Raw genomic sequence first — 22,115 nt, forward strand, 5'->3', positions numbered from 1 at the left:
CATTCTGCACTTTTATTATTACAAGTGTTTTCTATTAGTCACTTTCTCAGAAAAAATGGGTTTGCGGCACCCGTTTTTTTTTTTTTAATTTTATCTTTTTTTTATCTCAAAGTGTAAAATAAAATTAAATAACAACAAAAATAGAATCTACCAGGGTCTAGACAGTTCATATGCATATGCACATTAAACATATCATACTGTATATAAAATCAGTGGTTGAATAAAAATCAACCAAATGCACATATACATGTATGTCAACACGTATCTACAGTAGTTTGAGAAGAATGAACAGAGAATGAAGCAAATCTTATCTAGTTCTGCCCCTTCTCCATCGTGTCCAATATACGGTATATACTGTTATATATATAATGCTGAGGCAAACCACAATTCACCACTCAATTTCCATTTTTATGGCAACAATACAACAAAAAAGAAAGGTTAGAAGTACAACACTCACTGCAGCAAAAACTGAGGGCTATGGAAACCTGGATGATCAATCACTCACTGTACACATATATGCACCATTTGCACACCACGTGAACACCAGTGACGTGCCGTGACCACTAGGTTTGGGTAGGCACGTTGCAAATCAAGACCACCAATGACAATTTCATATGTTTCTGCTGGCAAGTGTTAATTCAATTCAAATCAATTTTATTTGTATAAAGCAATTTACAACAAAGTCACTTCAATGCGCTTATCAAAATATAAAATTCATAATAAGAAAGAAAAAACCCAACAAGATCCACATGAACAAGTATTAAGCCATTTAACAAAATCAACATCATAAAACACCATTAAAGAAACATAAACAATTATTTAATATAGCCTCCATACTCTCTCAACAAGACATATCCATTGGCAACCTCCACTCAAATGAGCAGTACAAGTAGTACTGTGTACTGTGTACTTTTTAAGCATAATACTGTGTCATTCATTATTATTATTGAATTATTGTTATTCTGAAACCAAGTCAAAATGTGTGTAATCTGGTGTTTTCAGGCTGAGATCCATTATTTATTCACAGATGATGAGTTTAGTATTTTGTTTCTGAGGCTTTTATGAAGGAAATCAGCGCCTAATGTGCAAATTAAAATGTATTTTCACCCTGCGTGCGACCTGCAGGCTTTCCCCAGTGACACGTGTTGGTTACAGTAAACCTGTACCATGCAGATATGTTTGTTTATGTGTATTTGGTGCCTGGGGTAATGCATGCGTGGGCAGCGTTTAGTCCTCGTGGCCTGGCTAAATGTTTGCGGTCCGGCCCGTCACCGTGACAACAGGTATTAGGGTATAATTTAATTCTTGAAGCCTAATGGAGCTCGAGTAACGAGGCCCAAAGCTGGTGTCCTGCTTGTCTTCCTCATCATGTCATCCAGACAGTGGGACGGCTTGGTTGTATCACCCAAAGACACTCGCAGCGCTTTGATAATGTGTAAAAGACGCCTGGATTCTTCCACCTGGCTGCCTCACAACAACAGGCCACATTTTACCTCACACACATTATAAAAACAATGCCAGAGAGAGCAATTCTTTAATGCGATTATGGATATATGACGGTGGAGGGAGAGTCACGTCGTTATAATCTCACAGAAGAACGTCCGGCTGCTTTTTATGGCTTCATTTAAATGTGAAACTCAATCTCCAGAGTAGCGTGTATCTTTTAATTCTCTTAATGCATGTGTTGGGTTTGTTAAAATTATTAATGCCATAAGCTAACGCTGAGGGTTTCTTTCAAAGTAGAGGACTTAAAATAAGGGCAACAAAAATAGTTTATAAGCTTTAGAGAAATGAGCAGTCCTTAAATTTACACTTATCCCCTGATTTAGTCATTTTTTGTTTGTTTATTTATTTTGCGGCTCATCCTGTCAGTGCATAGGCTTAGTTTTTCTTTTAGTGCCAAAAATCAAAAAAAATATCATTTTAGATCCAAGAATAATAACACAACACTACTGTAAGCATTTGTTTTTGTACTTTAGGTAGAAAACATCTTTCTATGTTCTTTAATTCTTTGGTTCTAATTTGAATAAATGTAATTTAACAGCCAATTTTAACCAGTTGGTAAATTTCTAAAAATAAAGTAGCTTATTAATCAATAAAAAAATAATCTTTTCATTCCAGCAAGTTCATTTTATCTTCTTTTTTGAAATAATATGTTTAATTTATTCAGACAACTTTTTTCAGGAAATGTACTTTGATCTCCTGACATCTTTCGACTACCAACTGTCAGTCTTCCTCAGAGGCATCTACTGTGATGTGTCCTTGTGTGGTTTTTCTGGGCGTGGCCAGCCTGAGAGAACTCTCCAGTTGGCCACGTTCAGAAAGAACTCATAAGGGCAAAGTAAATTTCCTGAAAAAAGTAGTCTGAATAAATTAAACATATTATTTAAAAAAAGAAGATAAAATGAACTTGCTGGATTTAAGATATTTTTTTATTGATTAATAAGCTACTTTATCTTTAGAAATTTACTGGTTAAAATTGGCTGTTAAGCACTCTGTGGGAGAGACGATAGCTATGACACTTTTATTTTCAATATCCAGCAAATTCAAATGCATAATCGAGTACAATAGGTGCATATTATTGTATGTTAGGTCTTTGAATAACTGAGAGTCAATATGTATTAATGCGGTTCCCGGGGTGCTCAAATTTTCTCCCACAACCTTCAAATTTTCAAAGTTTCTAAAACGATTAATGCAGTAAATGTCCTATTATAGATATAGACATAGAATCTAGATCAGCATAGAGCAGTTGTTGCGCTTAATTCTACTCATGTGAAATTGTGTAATTTTGTGCTTTGTCTATTATTTAGTCTGAGATTACGCTGGCAAGGCTTTAAAAATAAATCACCTTGGTGGTCCTTCATGTTGCATCATCTTCAGAAGCTGCGTTCAACAGGGCCGTGTCATGTTTAACATATTACAGCATTAGCATGTGGTGCGTTTGCTGGCGTTAAGACACTACGATGATGACGACGTGCGGATCAGATGGTGTGATTTCATATTTATGGACCGATGAGTGTCAAAATATTTCTGGAGTTTGATGTGAAATGCTGAAACATTTAGTTCTCTACATTGAACCCTTCACTTTCAGTTTGCTTGATGCCGACGGCCCACATGTTTATCCAACCCGGATGGGAGGAGGAGGAGGAGGGGCGAGGAAGGTACAGAGGGGAGGAAGAGGCAGAACGAGAGAGGAAAGTAGACATGAGGTAAATCAAATAGGACATCCATCTATCTTCTTTAATGCTATGTCTTGATTGCAGCCACTGGCTCCAGGGGCCTGTCCCAGCTGACTGAGAGCCCAAAGGCAAGGTGCAACCCTTACCAGGATTAACACACAGAGTCAGACAGTCAGATATACCGATACCTATTGATTTCATTCACTCAGTGGAACGGAAAAAGAAGACCCAAAGAATAAAGTCTGGATTTAAACGTACAACCTTCTAGCAATGAGGTTGTGTCAAAAAGGTAAAGAAAACATTCGAGCAGGAGAAAAAAAAAAGACATAAAAGGAACAGATAGAAAAAACTAAAGATAAAAAGAAGAGAGGCAGTGAGTTTTGTGTAAACTAAGAGAATACAACAATGAGACATGAGTTGGAGTTAAAGCAAGGACAATATGAAGCACGATATGCACAACTCAACTTAAAATAGTCGACTCCTCCATCACCCTGCCACTGTCCTACCTAACTCTCTCTTCCTTGTTCCTTCCCCCCTCACTAAGGTGTAACACTGCCCTCTTTTTATATTCTCCATTTAATAAAGTTTTTCTTACCATCCCTTATGGACGACTGGTGATGGTCACAATAAATTCATTTATTTAATTGCAATAATAAAATATGCATAGCTGTTACATGTGGTGTTGACCTTCGACAGCATGTGTAGACAGGATGCAACTTCATTTATATGTTTACACTATGTGCACATGGTATTAGATGTGACAGAGCCTCCAATCTAAGGATACACTGATTTATGGCTACTTGATGGAGCTGTGGGTGGTGACTCTCACAACTAGAAGATTGTTTGATCAATTCCAGAAAAAAAAAAAAAAAAATTGACTTTACATGTGTCACAAATGTTGCAGATCACAGAAAAATTGTGTCGAAATTGATAGTGAAGGTTGGAGAAAATAGGAAGTGAAGGGTGGAGGTGATGGAGATTAGAGTATATGTAGAGTAAGCAGAGCAGAGAGGGATGGGAGGAGGAGGAGGAGGTGAGGGATTAACAGTCTGTCAGGCGCTCGCCTCTCACTTGTTAGTGATCATTTTCATAGTCACAGAGTTGCTGTGTGTGTGTGTGTGTGTGTGTGTGTGTGTGTGTGTGTGTGTGTGTGTGTGTGTGTGTGTGTTGGAAATCAGGGGTTTCATATGGTAATTTCATTAAACATTATCACACATGGACATAAACATCTATGGAGTCATTTATTCTACTTTTAGACTTCAAATACACAGAAAATCATTTAATATAAGGACATTGCCATTTTGGAGATTTCAGCCAATCATTCATATATGTTCTCTGCACATTGGAATTACTCTTCTTATACCAGGTCCTAAAGTGAATCTATGGAGAAAGATTTTGAAATCGGATATTGAAAATATCAGTGGGCGCAGAATTTGTATGCCACTATGTAAATTTACTACAAATTCATGCATGCCTACGAGCTAAACAAAGAAAGACACCTTCAAACAGTAAATCAGCGCTACCATGGGAACCATAGGATGCCTTTAACCTCATAAAACTCGTTTGGAGTTAGGGGATTGGCGCAATCCTTGAGTAATCACTACGTCACAGTTTGTCAAACATGTCGACCTTCTCAAGTGTACGTTTAAAGTGCTTTATTTATTGCATATGCTTCTTCTAAATGACCTCTTATTCCTACTGGTAAGAGTTACATAGAATAGTTGTTCAGTTTAGCTATGTTTGCCATTTGAGTTGTGTATGCCTATAACATTATTAGCTTTTTTCCTACTGTGTACACAAAACCAGACTATTTGAGACGAAGACTTGACTTTTGGAAATCGAGGCCAAGTCAAGGCCAAGACCAAAAACATTAACTTTAGAAACCATAGCGAGGATGAACACTTAAGGAACATTCTATCTTTAAATACATTTGACCAAAACAGACAAAAACAAGGTGTCAGTAAAAGCCACTGATAAGTCCAGAATGATTTTAAATATCCAAAAATGAGATATTTATTTGTCAGGTGAATGAGGCTTGGAGTAAGTGTTCAGAGGTATTTCTGACTAGAAATAAGGACAGATTTCTGAGTTTTTGCAAATGTCTGAGACGTAAGAATTCCATGGGGGCAGAACAATCACTGAACTAATGCCAAATGTTTGAAGTAAAGTGCATCACTTATCATCACATTAATGAAGTTAAAGAAAAGCACATCAGTGCTTGTCTCCCCTGGCCTTGACAGAAATTCCCGCGTCTGGCCAGTCCGAGACAAGACCAAGACCTTCAAAATGTGATCTTGCGGGAGGTCTTGAGTATTGCAACACTAGCTTTTTCTAATGACCCTTGCCAATTCCTGCTTTGACAAACATCTTGAGACCTCTGAGACAAAAACAAATAGTAAAAACCTCCATTTCTCCTGCTTAATCACCTGTCAATCTGAAAAACCAGTGGAAAAACTGCTTCAATCACTCAAATGTATATAAAAAAAATCTAGATGTTTGTATCCTGTATACTTGCAATCACATTAGTGTCTGATACACACACAGATATGTAAAGTCACTCGTACCATAAGTGTACGCCATAAATCACTTTGCACACAATGGTCAGCGAAGAGCAAAGCTTTTAATCTTTTTATGTTATGTAATTGAATTAGCAACCTTGAATTGGGGACAAGAAACACGTAAAACTCAACAATCAATTTCTCTAAACTGAAAAACATAATCATGCCTTCCCTCCTTTTCATTCAATGTGATTCTGAATTCCACTCCCTTTATGCACACCCACTTGCCTGTAATGGCAAAGCTAAACACTCTAAACACGGCAGCTATAAAACAGGAACATTAATCCTTCAGGGTTATTGACGGAAAAGCTCTCGTGTTTGATTGTTGAGGCTTTTACCGTGAATGTCTGAGATTGTTCTGGAAATAACAAGCTATCATTTTTATTGCAGGGGATTTAAAATAACGCTGTACTGTGCAGAGGCAAAGTGGAGCCATAATAAGCTTCGAGCAACGCTGCAATTTCTCTGATTTTGGTTTTTAAACCCACTCTGAATTTTATGATCGCTAAGTATCTGAATGAGGGTAACATCTTTTTTTTGTATCACCAAGAAATTTTTTGTTTCTCATAATCCATATGCAAAGTGATTATAAATAAGGCTTATTTTCTTCATTTGAACTACAAGAATATTATACATTGAAAGAAGAATTTGAGTTCACAGAATGAAAGAGTGTCCTTCAAAGCTTGACTGCAGATAACAGCTCTGTATGTAAGATATTTTCTTAGATTCAGCAAGAATACCGTACCGTAAAATTCACCCATCAAAAACCTGGACATTTTGGATCAATTTATTTCAATACCCCAAAACATGGTCAAACTGTGATATTAACATCAGTATTACACAAGTATTCTATTCCTTCATCAGTTGAACCCAGAAACAATAAGAACCGGAAGTAAACTGTAAATCTATATAGTTTCTCCATGAATGTAGGTTGGATGTGTAAATACTTTAAAAATAAAATAACTACTACTGTATTTACCAAGATGAGTATGCTGAGTGTGTTAGAACAATAAAAGCTTGAACCTTTATATCAGGCACAACATACTAAAGTCCAGTTATTCCAAAACCCTAGACATTCTAAGAATAAAACTCACTAAATTCTTGCAAATTACCATCCGATTTGTAAGTGGATTGTTTGTGAAATGAGAGAACATTGATATGAAGATCCCGGAAAAATTTATTGCTTGGATATTGTAAGTTACTTGAAGGAATGCTCAACTGAAATGACAAAGACAGACAGATCTGTAGTAAGATGGCTGATACTTACTTACACCCATCGCCCCCTGTGGATCATAGGTTTCCGACAAGTTTCCCGCAATTTAAGTCCCATTTCTTGTTTCCTGGTAAGTGCAACCTAAAAATCTATCCACCATAAGGTTCCTGGTCTTTTTAGGCATAATAACATAACATCCAAGGAACTGGATAACGTGTAACTAAGTATTAAAACATCAGACTGAAATGCAATTCACTGTAGACTTGTTTATGGGAGCAAAGCACGAGTACACCTGATCTGACATCAACACGAAATGCAAACTCTGATTGGCTGAAATGTCCAAAACAGCAATTCCCACACATAAAAAAAAATATTACGTGTTTCTAAAAGCTGATATAAATGGCTCCAAAGACATTTCTTACACAAATTGGTAACACATTTTATTGATCTACTAGGCCTACACTATGGATCTATCTGATAAAAGATATTTAGTTTCTCTAGCAGCCATAACCATTACTTTGTACAACATCATAAGATGTTTTGTTTCACTTTAACCACAACAGAGACATGAACTAACGCAAGATGACATCAGTCTCCTACTGGTGTACTATAGTGTACAGCTCTAAGTACATCATCATATGTATTTTTGATGCAAAAAAAAAAAAATCATTCATATTGCCTGGCTGACACAATGGATGTCCTCCATCTCTTACAGTTAAAGCACAATAGTCTTTCACAGCAGGAATAAAAGTTGGAAAGAGAATTTTACTCTATCATCAGTAATGGCTTGATATAAGAGAATCTACGGTAAATCCCTCACCTAAGGGTCGTGTGTAGGAGGAAAGAATGGTAAGGAGGCATGAAAACAGTGAGATGTTAAGCGTTCATTCATTCAGGGTATGAATTGTGAGGCTCCTTTGTTGCAGGTCATGGAGTTCCGCCTGTGTGCTGATCAAGGGCAGATGGTGGGGAACTGACATCCTGAGTGGTGACACTGTACGTCAACGACAGAGATGTTTTACAGCTCAGCGGTCTTCAAGGATGAAAATATTTCATGTCAGGAAGCTGGGGCTTCTGCGGCTAATGGCTGGGGTGTGCAGCTGTCAGAAGGTAAGAGAAACAGGAGTCCATACAAATTAACAGCCTTCACGGACAGGAAGAGGAAAATTCTTAAGGGAGTTTGTGCAGCGATGGTCAAGAAACCTTTAGTGAGGTTCATGTGTCAGCGGCAATCACAGCCACACGGAATATTCTCTTTTACTTTGAATCAAGAGTGTAATTAATCAATCAGAATTTTTGGGGGTCTTGAGAAGGCAACCTGAACACCTGGAGAAAATTATGAGTTTGAATATTAAGCCGTTAGTCTTCCTGCCCTTTTCAGACACTAAGAGAAACATAAACCAGGCAGCGTTCATTTTGTTCACTAAAAATGTTCATCATCGTTTTTGTCTGCTACCTTTTTTAAGTGACAATGACTAATTAAATAAAATATATGTGATCAAAAACTATTTCAAAATATATTCATATTTTCATCAACTAATAAAAACAAAACTATAATGTTCACAGAGGACAAAATCCAATCAGAACTAAGTTTCTTTTTTGGAAGGTATCCAATCAAAACTACTTGTTGTATGGAAACGAGACAAACATTAATACCATCCCATATCAGGTTGATCAATGGCAATTTAGTTTTTCAAAACTTGATAAACTCGTTTGTTTTATATTTTAGTTGCCTATGTCTGTAATCAAATTTGTCGACTAAAATCTTAATGTAATTTAGCAGAGGTGTAGACTTGAGATACATGACTTGGACTCGACTGGACTGGAGTCACAAATTGGATGACTTTACATAGACTCGACGTTAAAAAAAAATCACAAATTACTTGTAACTCAACTTGATTTAACCTGTTAACCGCCATGTTCTTTTCTACAAAAATCACATACTCATAAAAATTTTAAAGCTTCTAAACGGCAATTTTTTTTCAGATTGAAGTAGGATCCTTAGTGGTTACAGATGATGTGAAATTTTGAAATATATGATACTGAGTGACAATAAATAAAGCTTTAAATACAGAAATGTGTTGATTTACATTAAATATAAAGCCAATTCTCAATAAGGAAGGCTAAAAAAGCTGACATTATTGAAGTAATGTATGGGCATCAACTGAAGCCAGTCTGGTGATAATAATAAACAACAGGACAAAGATGGACTTGGACATGAGCCTGTTGACTAGGAAAAGACTTGACTTCCTACCTTTTGATGACAAAATATTTTATAAAAGGCAATTAATAATGAGCAATGAATCTGCCTCAAAACCCTGTGGGACGGCACTCTGCCATCCAAAGGCAAACAGGACTTTGATTGACAGGTCCACCTTTAAACAAATTGACAACCAATCAGGAAGCAGCTGAAAACATAAAAGCTGATAAAAAAAAAAAGACAGTACTAGTTTTCTTCATGTTGAATTGTTAGGACTGTGCCTGAAAATCCATCTAAACTCAGAGAGGATGGAGAGAAGCAGATAATATTTAAATCTACAGCCAGTTTAGAGTCACTTAAATACACAAACTAGTTTGTGAACTGTGGGAGGAAACCACATGATTCAGAGGAAACATCAAACACGTACAGGGTCAAACAGCAAACAGAGGTTCGCTGTGAAACCAGTAAAAAAGCACAAGACCATGTTTAGTTATTATGCAGTTTAGTTATGAGCAAAACGTCATTCATTTGTTTACTTAGATAATTGTCTTATATGAAAAAAACCTTTGACCTCTGGTGCTATCTAAAGAGGAAGACCTTGGTTTGCTTAAAATGTGTTAGATCACTTGTTAATTGAGACTTTATATGAAGCAAAGACCCTTCACTCACTGTATCTTTCAGTAGGTCTGTATTTTCCACATTTCTTGAACCAATTTAATGTAATGTCGTCAGAAAAAAACTAAATAAAAACAAATTAAGAACATCTATGCAGTTCTTATCTGGAAAATATTCTGATCAGGGCAACAGAAAGACTACAATAACTAAACCAGGATGCATTTATAAACCTCAGTTGAAACGTGATAGAAAAGCAATTGCTTTACAGGATGTGTCAAGCTCAAGGCCCGGGGCCCAAATGCGGCCCTATAGAGAATGCAATTTGGCCCGCAGGAGAAAGTAAAAATGACAGAGAAAACATTGTGTAAATTACCAAATAATCCAGTTGTAGATACAGTATCTCAAATTCAACAATTTAATGAATATTATTAGGAGCTTGCATTTTCCCTTTTTCTATATGACATGAATACAGTCATTTTAATTGCAAATTGTGGAAAGCACTCTCAATATTTCCACAAATCTTGCAATTTCTCACAAACAATTCCACAAAAGTCCTCCAAATTGGTAACAAAAGTTTTTAAGTCAATTGAACTATTGGAAACGTAGACACAGTGTTTTCCTGTGTCAACGTTTTGTCTTAAAAAAGCTGCTGTTGTAAATGTGTTTGTTGGATCTGGATTTGGTTTGGTTAGTTTGTTAATTTCATTGAACACATTAAAACAAATCCTCCACATTGAAGAAAGAAGAAAAAATGAATGACAACTCATTTGAAACCACAATCCAGGTGACAATACTGTCTCGTACATTTCATATTCTTTTTTAACATATTAAGGGATCTTGGTAATTTGATGTCTTCATTTAGATTGTTCCATAGTTTGACCCCCTGAACTGAAATGCACCATTTCTTTGTCACTGTTCTCTATTTGGGTTTTTCGAATACCTCCATTCCTCGCAAGTTATAATCACCTTCTCTCTTAATAGCTTTAATCAGCTTTAAAATGTGCTCGACAAGTTATTAGATATTTGAGAAAAATATCTTGATCAATTAATTGTATTTTAATAAAGCTTTATTTACCCACAAAGGTCGCATTGAGAATAAAAGCCTCCTTTTTGAGAAGGTTCTATGGACAAAAACAACCCTAACTTGGCATCAGCTGAAACACATTTGCTTTTCTTATACTGTGACAGACTATGTATTACATATTGGAGTCTGTGGTTTTAATTCCTATACATTATATACTCTCTACGTTCAGTGTGTTGATCATAAACATCATTTGCTGTCCCCTGTGTGTAACTGTGAGATTATAAAGCAGGACAAGACAGATGGAGCAGCTCTACTTTATGTAGAGAAAATGAGCTTTTCTCCTAACCGAGGTGACGTGCCCCTTTCCCTCATTTCCTCACCATCTCCGCCGCTTTGTGCTCCATCACGTTGTCACACTCGGCCCTCATCACTTGGCCTCAGCCCCTGTGGCCCTCCACTGAACCAAGCGGTGGGCTCATTACAGAGATGGGGCCTTAGAGAATGGAGGGCTGATGTTTAGCCGCTGAATCACCTCCCACCGCCTGCCGCTGGTTTTCAGTCATTTCGAGGCAAAGAACGTCATTCATCAAGAGCTGTCAGTCCGTCAGTCATGGGGCCTGTGGGAGCGAGAGGCCATGGTCATTAAGCTTCCTGCACACGGGGCTGAGCTGTGGAAAATAGTCTGTGGGTGAAAAGACGATTATTGAGGCAAATCAAAGAGATCAAATGGTTTGATATCTGTTTTTTTTTTTTTTTTCATTGATCGGTAGTCAAGCTAGTAACTGATGTCGAATGAACCAAGGTTTAGTGTCATCGTAACACCAAATGTATTTATTCATAAAAAGGTTTTCTATGACTGGTGTGATGCCACTTCCACAATAAAAGTACTCGAAAAGTGTTGTCACCTGTCCCTGATGAAGTTCCTAAGGCTCTAAGAAAGACGGACCCCGGACTTTGTCAAGGTTAACCCTGGAAAAATCCAGGGAATAGCTCCTCCTATCTCCTTTGCAATCCACTTTTCCTTGACCCCCAGGAGTGTTTAAGTAGCGGCCATGATAAAGAGCGTTTCAATTCTCTAAAAGCTAAGGAAAGGAAGCTCATTGCTTCCTTTATAAACTCCTTTAGCCTAGCAAACACTGATGCATCCTTTACCAAAGGAGACCAGATAATGCTGCCCCACGATTCCGTGCGGCAACATTTAAAGGGACCCGCTCATCTGAGTGTTCACGGAAACTCACAATGACTGAAAACGAAGCACTCTGTTGTTCAAGAAAAAGGGATCAGAGACATTTTTAGCCACATTGTGTCATTCAACATATTTCATTGACCTAGGAATGCTTTGTGCGGTTGTACATTTGTATGCCTACAACATTATGTTGGCCTACATCAGCATACTTATTGTGGATTAATGTTGATTTCTGAGTGGAAGGTGAGTGAACAACCATTCTCAATGACACTCTTTTAGTTTCACTGTTGTTCCTCGTAGCCTGGTAGCCTCTTCTTTGATTTGCATTAAATATTAAAAACATACCATAACAATCCAGCGCCCCCGCAACACTGCAATATCACAATACCTTGTTGAACGATCTGTCATCCCACCTTTACTAAAGACATATTTTCATCTGAGTTGATAAAATAATAATAAGAGAATAAGATGAAAGATTTATATCGCATGTTTCATAACCTAACTTCAATAGCTTCAATACTCAGAACATCAGAACAGACTAATGGCGCGTTTCCACTGGCGGTATCGGCTCTATTCGGCTTGGCTCGACTCTCTTTTTCCACTGGAAAAAAGTACCTCCTCCGTGGTACCTGGTGCTGCTTTTTTAAGTACCTCCTTCGTGTCGGCAGACACTGATTGGGTCTGAGAATCATTACAGTGTAGAGTCATCAAGTCACGCACAGAGAGGAAGCATTTGGCCACCGTTGATTTTTGTTGGCAACCTTGTGAGGATGGCAGCAAACAATCCGTGCAGTCCGGCAGTTTTGCGTGTCAGGTTGGTGCTCAATGTAAATGCTCGGAAAAACAGTATCAGGTCCTGAAAGCAAGGAGTGCGGAGCCGTGTACAGCAGATACCACCAATGGAAACATGCCATAAGTAAAAGCTATACCACAAAATGTCTGACACTTACAGAAATTTACACTTAAAGTTAATCTAAGACCGAATGAAGAGTCTTCAAACTCAACTTGGACAAATTAGTTTCCTTTAACACATAATGAGCTTGTGCATAAACTCTTTGGATGGCCATGGATGATGATGCATAACTATGACTTTGATGCTTTATTCAATTGAAAGGTATAAAAAGTCTTTATTTGAGAGTATTTTTGTTTGTCTGACTGAATTTCGAATCGTCCGTCAGCCTGATATCTGAGCCCGGCTGCATGTTGACAGCGGCAGGACAGCCAGCAGAACAGAGCAGGATGGCTCGGGGTAGGAGCAGTGACTGTCAGAGGAGAAGATCTTAATTTAGAATCTACTGACTCTGTCACTTTTACCCCCACAAAAAAAAATAGCAAGAGAGCCTGCAGCACTGGATTTATGCACGCTTGACTGTTTATCGGAGGGGCACTTCCTGTTCCTCCGCTGATACAGCCACTCTGCCTTTGGACCATGTTCAACTCGCATTGCTGATGGTGCTCAGCAACCTGATGAAGTCCTAATTACCATCCTCCTCATCGCACAAAGCAGGTTATTGTAAAGAAAGTCCCATCAACGTGTCCATGCATCAACATCAACAGTTTAAAGATTCTAACCATGGAGAGACTACATTACTGCAGCAAAACCAAACCTGTGGATGTGAAACAGGCGGAGTGATGTAATGTATGTAGGTGGAGCAAAAGTCTGGATTTAAAACACATTTACAATGGGTGAATATTGAAGACAGTTATACTTGGTATTAGGAATCAGACATGTTATTAAAAAGATCAAACACTGCTCATAAATCGTGCTAAAGTCAAGGTCACTACTAGTTTTTATAAAGATATAGTCATAGCCACAGACAAATTTATTTACTTTATTAAACAACTTTGAATATTTATGACACAAAAAACAAAACTTTTGTACATTTAAACCTATTTCAAATTATGAAGTCATTGTTTCTCAAAAACTGTAAAACGTATTAAAACCTCCCACAATTTTTGGGTCAATTGACATCAAACTTGCCACAGCTCATCTTCAGCCTGTCCTACACAAATGATCTGCACAACTTTTTGATTGATCAAAAACTGAGTCGACAGTAAAGAAATGAACATTTTGGAGTATCTCAAAAACTATCTCATTTATTTTTATTTTGAAAATCTAAACATATTAGCAAAGCTACTTTTATTGGGAATAAGAATGTGGCAGGCATATCAGTTTCTCTTTTGAGGAGCATTGCAGGCTTTTGTCTATTCTGTGTGTACATGTGTGTGTGTTTTGATATAAGATCGTGCTTTAATTTCTGTAAGTTTGGCTCAAATCCAATAATGAACAGTTGAAAGGCCATCCTGAGTTTAACTGTGGCAGTTTTTCCTTTAGTTGATTCATTCATCAAGCATGAGGACGTGTGTGTGTGTGTGTGTGTGCGTGCGTGTGTGTGTGTGCGAGTGTGTGTGTATACACAGTGGGTAGTAATCACACATTTTGTGTCTGTCAGAGACTTGTCACGTGCAGCACTTTTTAAGCTTGCGCTCAAAGGGGAAAAAGCGCTCGATTGAAACTGTCATGTGGGGTCTGTTATTCATCTGCAACACAATCACACAGCTTGATGTGTTCCTCCCTCCACAGACAGGTTGATGGTTCTCAGATTGCTGCATGACACTTTGGACAGATGGAGGGTGGAGGATAATATCTGTCACTCACCTTCCTCCTCCTTTTCTTAATTCAAACCATCTGTCATGAGCCGGCTAAGACTAGCATGATCTCAGAGGTGGCTTGAATTCACAAAATGTCTAACTTTTTAATATTATTTGTTGTGTGATTTGCCATGGTATTAACTAGATTTTAAAATGGCTAAACAAGTTTTAAGAAACAAACAAAATACTTAGAGTATGTAAAACTTCCAACAAGTTGAACATTCACACCACCTGTCTAAGATTCCAGTCCAATGCAAGGCCAACGCACAGAAACACAGAAACAACAGAGTGCAACATTTAGAGCCTGTACTACAAAGCTGGATTTTCTCACGGAAGTCTTGCGTGATTCATTCTGTGTGTCCTATTCTACGACACTGCCTAACTTCCTACCAGGCGGTGAAATGCAGGTCGGTATTACATTTAAAGTGGGTTGATACAATGCCGAGCAGTGTTTTGTGTGACAACAAGTACGCGGACAACAGCCTTCGGGCGTAAAGTCTGAGTTTTGCAGTTAATTGGCCTGGCGGACTCCGCTTCTTGGATGTACGCTCGAGTATATTTGAGCTTTTAGAAGAAAATAAAAAGATTATCAATGGATAAATGTAATCCTTTTATTTACTGATGACATCCTTTAGGAAAGGTATAGATTTACATCTGATGGACTGATCTACAGTCAGCTGATGATGCCTGTGTTGGGCACTCTCCATATGCACAGACGGATTAACTCATTCATTCTTCATTCAAACAAAGTGTCTGTTTATCATCCCATGGATTAATATTGTATAATCTCATGCTTTTACACATTCACAGTGTCTGCAGCTTCCTGCCTGCATTCATTCCTTCCTGTTTTTTCTGCTGCAACAGTGTTGTTTTTGGTCTGAATTATGGATTTTAGTTCTTCATATTTTTTTTATAGACTGATGGACTGGCGCCCTCTCCAGGGTGTAACCCCATCTAGTGCCCAGTGTGACCCTGAGATAGGCACTGGCAGACCCCCGCAACCCTGAAATCGGACAAAGTGGGTCTGAAAATGGATGGATGGATATTTTTAAAGAATTATTCCTCAATTGTGACGTAAATTGCTCGACACAGTTTCTCCGTGATTGTGATTCATCTGATGCTGCAATCACCTGGCTTAGGTGAATTTGTTGATATCCTGCTTTGTACAGGGGCTCTGTGATGGAGAATGTTTGGTTGGGTGAAGCCCACTAACGGAGAGATATCCAGGATATACTTATCCAGCTTCATAGTACAGGCCTCTAATGTTATAATAAGATCTATAAACTAAAGGGTGGTGCAGGTTGAAGAGTGACCATGTCTAACTGTATCAAAAATGTTTTTTCGCAGAGTTTCCAAAAGTGAGAGGCAGAAAAAGCTTGTGAGATCACTGATGTATGTATGTTTCTAATGATACAGAACTTTGAGTCTGAGTAGAAAATTATTGAACAGAATGAGATGGAAAAAGCTTAGCTGAGGTTGATTTGGTCTTTACCAGCCTTTTTCAACAGCAGTTGAATCATTTATATTTTTATATTTACAGTACTTATATCAGCTTTTGCTTTCCATCAATAAAATAAACCCGTTAGAATTTGTATGTTAACTATTTATTACCTCCGCCAAGTAGGTTATATTTTCACCAGCATTCATTGAGTTTGTTTCTTTATTAGCAGAATTACATCAAAAGTACTTGATAGATTTTGACAACATTTTTACCAAATATATACCTTACGTCAAGGAAGATTCTACTACATTTTGGAGGGGATCTGGATAATAATACTGATTCTGGATCACTTTCAAAAATCAATAAATCCCTTTTTCTTGGTTTGTCATTGACCGATCTTTATGAAATTTTGACTCAGTTATGTCAGGTTGGTTCATCAAGGCCCACATTGGGTTTCATACAGTTATATAATGGCATGCATATTGTACCTTTGTTACTCTGGAGTACCAGTTTGATGGGGGGTTTGTAACTGCTGTGTTTTATGGGTAAAGGTAGGAAAGATTAAAGAGATCACATCTTACTTTTCTGTCCTTTTATCTAAAAGTGTATCTCTAGCAGTTCAAAACTTCAAACCTCCACTCTTTGATGGATGTCAAAAGGTAAAAAGCAGTGCAAAAGCTGAGCACTGACGGTGTCAAAGGTCCTGTCAGAACCGCTCAACATACACTTTCAGCAGAGTTAACTATGTTCTTTGTGTTCGTAGAGGAGAGTGCTTTTGAAATCCCATGATTTGTAAGAGCAAAGGCAAACCTTTGTCCTCCTGAAAGACTAACTAAACCCCAAAACAACTTATTTCCACGTTGAAAACAAATATATTTGGGTAGGAGACTTCCTAAAGGACTTAGGAAAAAGCCATCACGTTGTTATGACAGACACACTAGGTGACTTAATAATCAGACAACGGTGAAGGTTAGTGACGTCTGCCGTGGTGAAAAAACTAAAAATTTCCAAAAATGGAATACTAAAAGCACATTTATAACACTTTCCCCTGTGCCTCTAACCGCTGATATAATCTCTAATATCACAAGAAAAGGAAAAGAAACTACCAGACTACGAGGAACAAAAGTGAAACTTAAAGAATGTCACATGGTTGCTCACACTTACCTTCCACTCAGAAATCAACATTAATCCAAAATAAGTATGATTTTATGAAATTGTTACATTCATGCAAGACATAGACTTACATCATGTTGTAGGCATACACATGTACAACCACACAAAGCATTCCTAGAAGAATTAAATATGTTGAATCAAACATAATGTGGCTAAAAATGTCTCTGATCCCTTTTTCTTGAACGACAAAGTGTTTTCAGTCATCGTGAGTTTCCATGAACACTCGGATGAGCGGGTCCCTTTAAATGTTGTCGCCGCAAGGAATTGTGGGTCAGCTTCATCTGGTCTCCTTTGGCAAAGGATGCATCAGTGTTTAGCTTTTAGGGAATTGGAACGCTCCTCATCATGGCAGTTCTGGCAGTTAGGATAAGTGGATAGCAAAGGAGATAGGAGGGACTTTTCGGACACACCCAAAGTATTTTGTTGTAAAAATGCAAGAGTGATTCCCATCAATGGGTTGAAACCTGGCTGTTACAATTTAATTTTGTTATTGGCTGAAAATCGTGGTTTGTAACATTTTTGGTGGCTTCTTACGTTATGAACCACCACTGTTGGCCCCGCCCCCTCTAACACCTGTGGACTTTGTGATCTGTGGCAAGTAGGTTGGATTGAGAGGATTGAGTAGCTAGTTAGCATTTCATAGATTGTAGTTTGGAGATTTTGCAGTATAGACTGGATGTGTCTTAACTGCTCCCATTTTTTTTATTTCAATTTCCAGCCTAGACACACGTCAGCCAAAAGCAGTGTTGGGAGTAACGCATTCCAAAAGTAACAAGTTACTGTAATATATTTATTTTTTAAGTAACACAGTAATATAACGCATTACTGAAACAAAAAAAATCAGCAATATATTACTCGTTACAAATTCAGTAACGCAAGTTACATGGAGACTTTAATGAATTCCACTGATATTTCAACGAAAGAGTAAAAAAGTGTTGAAAACACCACCGGCGTAGAAGAAGAACCTCCGCACCAACTTCCTTCCTGCAGAGCGGACTGTTGCAAATCATAACACATGGTCATGGAATCGGACTACACATTTGTAAGGTGAAATAACTCTCACAATTTCAAATGCATTCATTCATACCTAATGATACCTGAACATTAAGGCTTTCTTTTGGTTCTTTTTGTTTAATAGATACATTTTTGTTTGTATCTTTTTATTTAAAAGGAAAAGGAAAATGTTTTGTGGTGTCACAGTTGTAGACATTATATCTGTAATGGTATCAGTGTAATAAAATTAGTATTTTAAAATGGCTTCACATAACATAAATGTGCGATTAGCTAAAAGTTACTTAACTTACTGAGTTACTTTTTAAGTCTCTCAGAAATACTGAATTTATTTGTGATTCCTCTTCTAGTAACTCATGCTGTTTCTCCAAACCATCTCCAAATCGAGTTTACACTGCGTCATCTGTTTAGCAGTTAATGACACAATGCAACCCACCACATGCCATTAAACCTCTTTATCCTCCATCCTATTATACATGTGATCTGATTTTCCTCTGCACCGCTGCACATTTACATATCCTTTCACTCACACTCCACTGCCTGATAAGTTTCAGCTTAATTAAACCATTTGCATGTGGTGAAATCACATCATGCGGCGTAATGAAATGAGTCCAGTGTGGTCGCAGGTTGTCAAGGTGTGTGTAGAACAGCGAGTATATTTAGCAAACCTGCCTCTAGGTAAAAACATTTGAGGGAAACAGACATAGCCTGTTATTAAACCTTGGCATGGAACGGAACAGATTCCAGTGAAAGTCAAAGCCTGTCCTTCACATTTAATGTAAAATATTAGAAAAGTAACTACGACAGGTGATTCATTATAAAGTTCTGAGAGGTAGAAAGAGGTAGGTAAAAGAAAAAAGACAATTATTTTCAGTGAGCGTTACTGATTACATGTAGCACTAAAATATATGTTTTTTTTTTGTTCATTCATTAGAGCAAACATCTTTTTTTCAATTACAGCAAATATCTAACAAAAAGTTGATGTAGACATCTGAAATAATACTTCTTTAGTGTTATGCCTGTCATGATCTGAGGTCTGTAGGTGGTTCTTGGGTTTATTTAAATATCTTTTAAATAAACGATACGCAGGACCTTTGTATTTTAAGGCAGTTTCAGGTTTGGTGTTAGTTAAGGTGAAATGTGTTTTTTGTTTATGAGGTGATGGTGAATTATGTCTGTTTTTGGTTCAGTTTTTGTCTCTCACCCTCATACCGAAAGGCCATTTTGACATTTAATGCTTAACTTGTTTTTCTTTTCATAGTATATTTATTTAGAATTTAACAATATAATAGGTGGGGGGGGGGGGGGGGTCCATGTTCCTTTAAAAATGACAAAAACCCAAAGGAAGCACAAGGAAAACTAGAAGCAGGGGGGCCAAAAACACCACAGCACATGTGGGGGTAACATCAACAATGAACCAACCATCATTCTGTGTCCAAACACACAGCTAAATAGTGAGGGAGGCCTGATTGGTAACCAGCCACACCTGGGTGCAAAACATGAAGCAGCTAATCACTAACAACCCAAACACAATGACATCACTGAGAGGAGGAGACATGAGCAGAAATATCTGGGACCAAAAAAATATCTGGGACCACAAAGACAAGAGTTAAAACATGAAACAAGAACTAGAATTGAAACTTAATAGAATAAACAAAGACTCACAGAAAAAACAAAAAGAAGACCACAATAGCTAAAGACAACTAAAACTAAATAGAACCTCACAGATAGGTTGTGTGGCTCCTCCTTCTTTGCGTATTTTCGATGTGGTTGAACACTGAGGTTCAAAATGGCACACTCCATATTACACACTACAAACTCAATGAGTATTTCAAACCTACGTCAAAAACCTGAAGCACACCGAGGCTAAATATCTCTGTTGATTCTCCATCTTTGAAAGTTCTGAAAACATTTTAGCCGAAATACTGAACAAGAAGAATATCAACATGTGCTCATTCGATCTATAAAACTTGCGGAAACACGTCATGTCGACATTTCTGAGATTTTCAAAGACCCTCTCTTGTGCTACTGACAAAACTTCCGGTAAACGTTTAAACAACAGCCCTATTTACAAAAGCGTTGAAAACTAATGGAAGACCAGAACAGATGCTTTTGTATTGAAAAGGGGATGCTTGACTTTTAGCTTGAAGACGGTCCTTGGACAATTTTCCATTCCGCTTGCAATGCATCATGGGGCGGTTGAGTATGACTTGTGTGCCCACCGTGCATACTTTTGCCTGCAGTGTGAACGTCGCCTTAGCCTCAGTGTGCTTCTGGTTTTTGTCGTTGTAGGTTCGAAATGCATCTTGGGAAGCTTTGACGTATACTTCTGTGGGAACGGTCATCATCGTTCATTATCCTGATCATATTAATAGTATATAATAGACAGTATATACTCATTGAGTTTGTAGTGTATAGTACGGATAGTGCCATTTCGAACACAGCCCCTGTCATTCATAAACTCAACATGTCACTGTCAGGTTTTATCTATTAAGTGAAGTAGCAACACAAGGAGAATGTCATTGGTTACTCTGATAAAACCTCTTCCTTTTCTGTCCTGGATTGAGCAGTGAGGTTTGTACAACCTTTTTCAGCTCCCCCTGAGTTTCTCCTCTTGTTTCCTGATGGAGGATTTGGAGAAGCGTGACTGATTGACTGGAGGCTGCAGCCACCATGTCGCCTCAATGCATGATTCCAGGGCTACACGGGAGAAACAAACCCAGGCCTGAAGCGGTGGCTCGCGGCTACAGAAGCTGCTCAGAAGCGAGGACAAATTACTAACGCAAAAAATGTCATCTTGATTTTCCAAACCTCAAGGACAGAGTTCCACTCAAGATGCTGGAAAGAGAAGGATAATGACATCGAGCACAGATGCTTGACTTGCGATTGAAAAGAATGAAGTTTGAAGTCATTTGAGGAGGCTAAATATTTTTAGCTTTTATCATCAGCTGTCATCTGTTTTCCTTCTTATACCTCCGAAAAAACCCTGGAGGGAATCAAAAGTGTTGTAAACTTTGCCATTCAATCTGCGCTGGCAGAAAATTCCTCTGGCGAAAAATGGAAAACTCTACCCTTTCATTCTCTGAGATATCGGCAATAAGAAGTAACTCGCAAAGCAGTGACTCCTCAAACCACAATTTTCTATCCTGGTGTTGTCACTACAACATTTTTCCTTGGCTTTGTTTTCAAGTTATACAAGTTAAACAAGTTTCTTTCACTCTGTTTTAGGGTGGATTCACACCGGTTTAGTCCCAGACTTGGTCCAAATGGGTGGAGAACAGGTGATCATTTTATCAACTTGGTTTAGATCGGTTTGCGTTCAGAGCGCAACTTCTGATCTGCTCCAAACAGCCTCTGGTGCAGTTGCATGCGCTAACCACTTGAGGGCACTGGAGTAGAGACTTCCAGACAGAAAAACATAAACCCAAAGAAGAGGCTCTCAACAATGGTTCAAAGCGAGCGTTGAAGAGTGCACAGAAACTTCTGCCTTCTCCGTTTGTTCTAAAAAAACATTCAACAATGGAGCAGCAACAAGTTGTCATTCTTTTGGTAGTTTTAAAGCCCTGTTTTTCTCCGTCGCCAGCTCTCCTGACTACCCACAATAATCCGTACTTTCTCACTTTTCTGTTTCTGTTCTTCTTTAAGGGTGTCGAGACTTTTTAGCAAATGGTTATCACCAACACTCACTCACACACTACATTCATACTGGACAATGTGGGTGAAGTGCCTTGCCCAAGGACACAATAACAGATACCACTGGAGCAACTGTCCCCCACCGTGGCTCCTAGAATTCTCAGTGGTCTCCCATCCAACTATTAACCAGGCCCAGATGTAAGAGTGATTGCCATCTATGGGTTGAAACC

The 22,115-nt window shown here is 38.1% G+C and overlaps 1 protein-coding gene across 1 annotated transcript in view; it reads left to right on the forward strand.

The window, feature by feature from the left end:
- LOC114477825 (dual specificity testis-specific protein kinase 1-like) overlaps positions 1-22,115 on the forward strand; it is a 47,857-nt gene that overhangs the window by 24,556 nt on the left and 1,186 nt on the right. The window lies entirely within an intron of this gene.

Source organism: Gouania willdenowi, chromosome 16 (assembly GCF_900634775.1).
Source record: "Gouania willdenowi chromosome 16, fGouWil2.1, whole genome shotgun sequence".
Lineage (NCBI taxonomy): Eukaryota > Metazoa > Chordata > Actinopteri > Blenniiformes > Gobiesocidae > Gouania > Gouania willdenowi.